Source organism: Colobus angolensis, unplaced genomic scaffold, assembly GCF_000951035.1.
Source record: "Colobus angolensis palliatus isolate OR3802 unplaced genomic scaffold, Cang.pa_1.0 Scaffold51, whole genome shotgun sequence".
Classification (NCBI taxonomy): domain Eukaryota; kingdom Metazoa; phylum Chordata; class Mammalia; order Primates; family Cercopithecidae; genus Colobus; species Colobus angolensis.
The window spans coordinates 14,271,335-14,278,257 of NW_012118599.1; the positions used below are offsets into that span (position 1 = coordinate 14,271,335).

Sequence of the window (6,923 nt, forward strand, 5' to 3'; positions counted from 1 at the left end):
GGTGGCCGGCGCCTGTGGTCCCAGGTACTTGGGAGGCTGAGGCAGGAGAACGGCTTGCAGTGAGTGGAGATCTCACCATTGCGCTCTAGCCTGGGCGAAAGAGTGAGATTCTGTCTCAAAAAAAAAAAAAAATCCCAAAGTTGGAAAAGGCAATATTTAACATAAGTGATAAACCTGGTTCATTTCATGAAATGAAGAATTTGAAGGTCTTTAAATTGCTTTAATTCCTACTTGAGGTAGGAATGAGGTGGGGCAGAAATAAGCCTAACAGCAGACATAAGAACGAGTTCGTATCCTTTGCAGGGACATGAATGAAGCTGGAAACCATCATTCTCAGCAAATTAACACAGGAACAGAAAACCAAATACTCCATGTTCTCACTCATAAGTGGGAGTTGAACAATGAGAACATATGGGCACAAGGAGAGGAATAACACACATCAGGGCCTGTTGGGGTGGGAGGGTGGGGGCTAGGGGAGGCCAGAACTTAAAGTATTAAAAAAAAAAAAAAGAAAGAAAGAAATAAGCCTAACATATTAAAAGAAAGAAATAAGCCTAACATATTAAGCAATCCAGCTGGCAAAAAAAATGTGCTATAACATGGGGGAAAGAGTGATCAACCATGAAGGGGGCTGGGGAGAATTTCTGGCAAGGCTTTACAGAGGCTGGGGACACAGGGCAAGGACACTGAATTTGGAAGTCACAGGGCTTGTTTTGGATACTGACATTGACTAATCATGTGAGGATGAAGAAGCTCCAACCTCTGGGTCCCATTTCCCATTTGTTAATGAACTTAATAGACCACATCAGTGAGTTTTTAAAACTTGGGACCCAGTATTCTTTAAGGTATCCAGGAGCTATCTTGGAGGCTTAAAATAGCTGGTGGTGGAGGCACTCTTGACACTCCCACCTCTCCCCACACACACCCTTCAGCTGAGTAGCTCAACTCTTACTCAACTGCAAGAAAAATGTTTGAAAATCATTAAACTTAACCAGCTCCCAAACTCCCAGAACTCCATGACTTGTCATCTATTAAAAAGGAATGACCATCAGCAATGGTGAATCTGGCAATGTAAACAGGAATCCATGAAAATCAAGACATCCATGATTATTTTAGCAAGCAGGACAATAGCTATACATATAGGGCCCATATTTCATTAAGGTAAACTCTAACAGCTGGGCACAGTGGCTCATGCCTGTAATCCCAGCACTTTGGGAGGCTGAGGTGGGCGGATCACGTGGTGTGATGGGTTCGATCCTGGCGTGCCCAGTGTGGCGCCGTCTCTTCTCTACTTACAATACAAAAAATTAGCTGGGCGTGGTGGCGTGTGCCTGTAGTCCCAGCTACTCAGGAGGCTGAGGCAGGAGAATGGCGTGAACCCGGGAGGCGGAGCTTGCAGTGAGCTGAGATCGGGCCACTGCACTCCAGCCTGGGCGACAGAGCAAGACTCTGTCTCAAAAAACAAACAAAACATGAAAAACCACTGAGCACAGTGGCTCATGCCTGTAATCCCAGCACTTTGGGAGGCTGAGGTGGGCGGATCACCTGAGGTCAGGAGTTCGAGACCAGCCTGACCAACATGGAGAAACCCCGTCTCTACTAAAAATACAGTTAGTCGGGCACGGTGGCGCATGCCTGTAATCCCAGCTACTCGGGAGGCTGAGGCAGGAGAATCGCTTGAACCTGGGAGGTGGAGGTTGCAGTGAGCCAAGATTGCACCATTGCACTCCAGCCTGGGCAACAAGAGCGAAACTCCATCTAAAAAAAAAAAAAAAGATATTATAGTACTACCCTCAAAAACAGGAATCTCATCTTATTTGTCTTCATATCCCCAGCAAATAGCACATAAGTGGGTATAATAAATGTTGAATAAATACCCAGGATTTAAATATAAGGCAGCTGTATTTATTCACTTTTCCTTGAAAACTTCAGTTTTCCAAGCTCCCAAAGACCTTGCCTAATTAAAAGTTCATATAATTCCATAATTCTAGGTTAATCCTGACACATTTACAATTTCAGAGAGTCCATCAGCATTGAAATTCTATAATTCCTGATGAATTATAAATACATCATTCTGTTAAATTTTTTTCAGTTATACAGGTGCGCACTACCACACTCGGGTAATTTTTGTTTTTGGTTGTTTTTTTTTTGAGACGGAGTGTTGCTCTTTTGCCAGGCTGGAGTGCAGTGGTGTGATCTTGGCTCATTGCAACCTCCGCCTCCCAGGTTCGAGTGATTCTCCTGCCTCAGCCTACCAAGTAGCTGGGACTACAAGTGCGCGCCACCATGCCCAGCAAATTTTTGTACTTTTAGAGATGGGGGCCAGGCGCGGTGGCTCAAGCCTGTAATCCCAGCACTTTGGGAGGCCGAGACGGGCGGATCACGAGGTCAGGAGATCGAGACCATCCTGGCGAACACAGTGAAACCCCGTCTCTACTAAAAATACAAAAAAAAAAATTAGCCAGGCGCGGTGGCGTGCACCTGTAGTCCCAGCTACTCAGGAGGCCGAGGCAGGAGAACGGCGTGAACCCGGGAGGCGGAGGTTGCAGTGAGCTGAGATCGCGCCACTGTACTCCAGCCTGGGCGACAGAGTGAGACTCCGTCTCAAAAAAAAAAAAATAATAATAATAATATGAACTGGAGTTGGTTATTAAAAACATGAATGGCTGGGCATGGTGGCTCATGCCTGTAAGCCCAGCACTTTGGGCGGCCGAGGCGGGTGGATCACTTGAGGTCAGGAGTTCAAGAGCAGCCTGGCCAACATGGCAAACCCTGTCTCTACTAAAAATACAAAAATTAGCCAGGCCTAGTGATGGGTATCTTTAATCCCAGCTACTCGGGAGGCTGAAGCAGAATTGCTTGAACCTGGGAGGCAGAGGTTGCAGTGAGCCAAGATCATGCCATTGCACTACAGCCTGAGTGACAAGAGCAAGACTCTGTCTCAAAAAACAAACAAAACATGAAAAACCACTGAGCACAGTGGCTCATGCTTGTAATCCCAGCACTTTGGGAGGTCAAGTGGGCGGATCGCTTGAGTTCAGGAGTTTGAGACCAGCCTAGGCAACATAGCAAAACCCTGTCTCTACTAAAAAATATAAAAATTAGCTGGGCATGATGGCACATGCCTGTAGTCCCAGCTACTTGAGAGGCTAATGTGGGAGGATCAACGGAGCCTGGGAAGTGGAGGTTGCAGTGAACCAAGATGGCGCCATTGCACTCCAGCCTGGCCAACAGTGTAAGACCCCTGTCTCAAAAAAAAAAAAAAGAAAGAAAAAAAAATTAGCCAGGTGTGGTAGCACATGCCTGTGGTCCCAGTTACCGGGGAGGATGAGGTGAGAAGATTTCTTGAGCCCAGAAGGTCAAAGCTGCAGTGAGCTATCGTTGCACCACTGCCCTCGGCAACAGAGTAAGACTCTGTTTCAAGAAAACAAAAGCCAGGGACTCCTGTCCTCCCCTACCCCAACCCTGGAGATTCTGATTCACCTGGAATCTGCGGTTACTAGTTGCCCTTGGGAAAATTTCAAGCAAATTGGGGAACCTGTTCCAGGTCTAAGTGGAGTCAGGTGGGACCTGCAAACAAGGGCCTCAGATTGACTCAGAAACACAAACTGAGGCTCCAACTCTCCAAACTTTAGGGGAGAATCCCGTTTCTTGGCAACCTGACTGAAGGAAAGATGCTGTGGCAAAATCTTATTTGGGAATGCATCACCCTAAGCCACATTCAGTATCAATCGTTTTTTACTCCTTCCCGCCAAATAATTCCTCTACTTCTTCCTTCTCCTCTGTGGCACGTTGACTCATATTTACGTTAGAAAGTCATCTCCATCAGAGCAGAGATTTGTGTCTGTTCACCAATGAACCTTGGCACCCAGAATAGCCCCTGGCACATAATAGGAACTCAGCAAACATTTTAAAAAATGAACTTATCACCCTTTCTAATGTGTTGGTCACAGGATGGCAAACCTGCAATAGAACCAGGCACAAAGGGAGAGTATGTTTATTCACTTTTTCTTGAAAACTTCAGTTTTCCAAGAAAGCATATTTTTCTTACTTTGGAGATCAGGTTATTCCTACAGGAGAACAATCTAAAGTGGAAAACAAAGAACTTTATTTAAGCTGACAACATACAATAGGGCTAAAGTTATTTTCCACTACTCCCCTGCCCTCTATTCTAGCCCACTGCCACTCTCCTAGCCTCCAAACACAATGATGTACTTTCCCAGCATCTGTCCTTGTCCAGGTGACAAATTTCCTTACCTGAAATGCTCTTCTTCCTCTCCCATGTCTACTGAAAATACAACCATTATTCAAAATTAGTTTGGATCTGATCTCTGTGAATCCGTCTCTGACAACCTCAGCCTGTCTTCATAATTCTCTGCCCAGAATTCTGACAGCAGCAACTACATCTGTGGACACTGATCAGACACTGCTCTGTGTGATAATCTTCATTATGCTTATCTTCTGTTCCCAATTAAAGCGGCGCAGGCTGGGCATAGTGGCTCCCGCCTGTAATCCCAGCACTCTGGGAGGCCAAGGCAGGAGGATCGCTTGAAGCCAGGAGTTCAAGACCAGACTAGGCTACACAGTGAGGCCTAATTTTTTTTAAAAAAAGCAGAGCCCAAATATAAATGAATACACAACCATAAAGTGCTATGAGAGTGCTGATGAAAAAGCATTTAATTCTCCCATCCCAAAGGCAGGCAACTTTTACACTGTATGGTTTTTTGGCATCAGAGAGCTGAATATACTGGCCCATTACAATAGGCACTAGCTAGCCTATCTCTACCCACCCCACTTGTCCCTGTAAGAAACCCTTAGTTCTTTGCTTCCTTGACCACTTGATGTCCCCAGAACTTACCAGTTTTTCAATTATTTGACTTTGCATGTTCCTTTTACTTTGAAGACATTCCTACCCACCTCCAAGCTGTCAACTGACAATGCCTACTTATCCTGAAGGTCTTGAGTAAAATGATACTGCCTTTCTTTAGTTTTATTTAAATCCTGAAGCAAAATTCATTATTCACTTATTCATATCCCCTAGAGGACATCTGACATCTTACCAGCACCTGACACATGTATGACAATATGGCCATGTGCCCCATAACAACTTTTCATATACAATGGACCACATATATGATTATGGTCCCATAAGAGTATAATACTGGCTGGGCACAGTGGCTCACGCCTGTAATCTCAGCACTTTGGAAGGCCGAGATGGGCAGATCATCTGAGGTCAGGAGTTTGAGACCAGCCTCACCAACGTGGAGAAACCCTGTCTCTACTAAAAACACAGAATTAGTCAGGCCTGGCACATGCCTGTAATCCCAGCTACTTGGGAGGCTGAGGCAGGAGAATCGTTTGAACCCAGGAGGCAGAGGTTGCAGTGAGCAGAGATCGTGCCATTGCACTCCAGCCTGGGCAACAGAGCGAAACTCCATCTCAAAAAAACAAAAAACAAACAAACTATATATGTATATGTATATGTATATATGTGTATATATGCATATATAGTATGTGTATATATATGCGAGTGTATATATAATATTGTTAGTGTACCTTTTCTGTGTGTGAATAGGATTAGACACACTAATGCTTACCATTGTGTTATGGCTGCCTACAGTATTCAGTATAGTAACATGCTGCACAGTCTTGTGCCTGGGAACAATAGGCTATACCATATAGCTTGGGTCTGCAGTAGGCTAGATCATCTAGGTTTGTGTAAGAGTACTCTGATGTTCACAAGATAATGAAATTGCTAGTATCCTCATCCTTAAGCAACACATGAGTATACTTGGTTTTTCTGGCTTTCCCGTTGGCTTACAAATTCCATGAAAACTGGATGAGTTTCCTTTCATCTCTGTGTTAGCAGAGGGTATGACAATGCCTGATACATACATGCCTAATAACTATTTACCCTATGCAATTACTTTCGTAAGTTTCTGGTTTCCAAAGGACATTTTTAGGGGTAATGTCAGTTACTAATTTACTTTCCAAGAATATGCACCAAGGCTACATGTGAGCACTTTTTCACGATGGTACAGCATAGACTCTGGGATGCAGGCCTGGTCCTCCATGGTCCAGGATCCACTGGCTAATGCTGGACCCTTATCATCCAGCTAGGCATCTATCAAGCCAGTGTAAAAAAAGTGAGGAATCAACTGATCCCCACATCTTCTCCAAATCAGACAATTTACTTCTCTCAGGCGTAAGCAAATATAAGTTTTAAAGATCCACAGAATAAAAGATTGTGTGTCCTTCCAAGATAATCCACTTAATATTTAACAAACCTCCTTACGAAGGGATTTATGTGCTGAACATAAATATAAAATAGTTATTTGAAGTCTCCAAACATTTAGCACAGTAATTTATTATATTAATAATAGTTGTGTTCATTAAAAGACTTGGAAGTAAATGTCTAAGTTGAAGACATTTACCAAGTTGAAGGCACAGTCAGGGATGGGTTTAAGGTCTACTGAGTATACCAACACTAGGCCTTAAAGAAAAGACAACTCTACAATATGTTAAAAACCAGATGCCGTGACAAAAATGTTTTTATACTTCTTTACTGTGTTTTCTAAGAGAGTGTGAGGGCATTTTGTTAACTATGGAAAACCATACACAGGAAATGATTGAGAAATGAGGGGCTGGGCATGGCGGCTCACACTTGTAATCTCAGCACCTTGGGAGGCTGAGGAGGGAGGACTGTTTATGTGCATGAGTTCAAGACCAGCCTGGACAACATAGTGAGACCTCATTTCTATTAAAAACAAAAAAAACTAAAAGTTAAAAGAGCCAAAAGTAAGTCTTACTTATATATTCTCAATAAAGACAAACTATCTGAATATTAAATAGAAACTGCTGGCTGGGCGCGGTGGCTCAAGCCTGTAATCCCAGCACTTTGGGAGGCCAAGACGGGCGGATCA

General features: G+C 43.9%; 1 protein-coding gene across 2 annotated transcripts in view; it reads right to left on the reverse strand.

Moving 5' to 3' along the window:
* GLTSCR1L (GLTSCR1-like) overlaps positions 1-6,923 on the reverse strand; it is an 89,731-nt gene that overhangs the window by 62,202 nt on the left and 20,606 nt on the right. Inside the window, exons 1-2 of one of the 2 annotated variants that reach the window (XM_011960426.1) lie at positions 2,960-2,970; positions 2,404-2,407 (exon numbers count right to left, since the gene is read on the reverse strand). The exons of the other annotated variant lie outside the window; for it this stretch is intronic. The gene's annotated coding sequence lies outside the window, so the exon portion shown is untranslated. Of the gene's footprint in view, positions 1-2,403; positions 2,408-2,959; positions 2,971-6,923 lie in introns of those variants that run through there. 2 annotated transcript variants of the gene reach the window in all.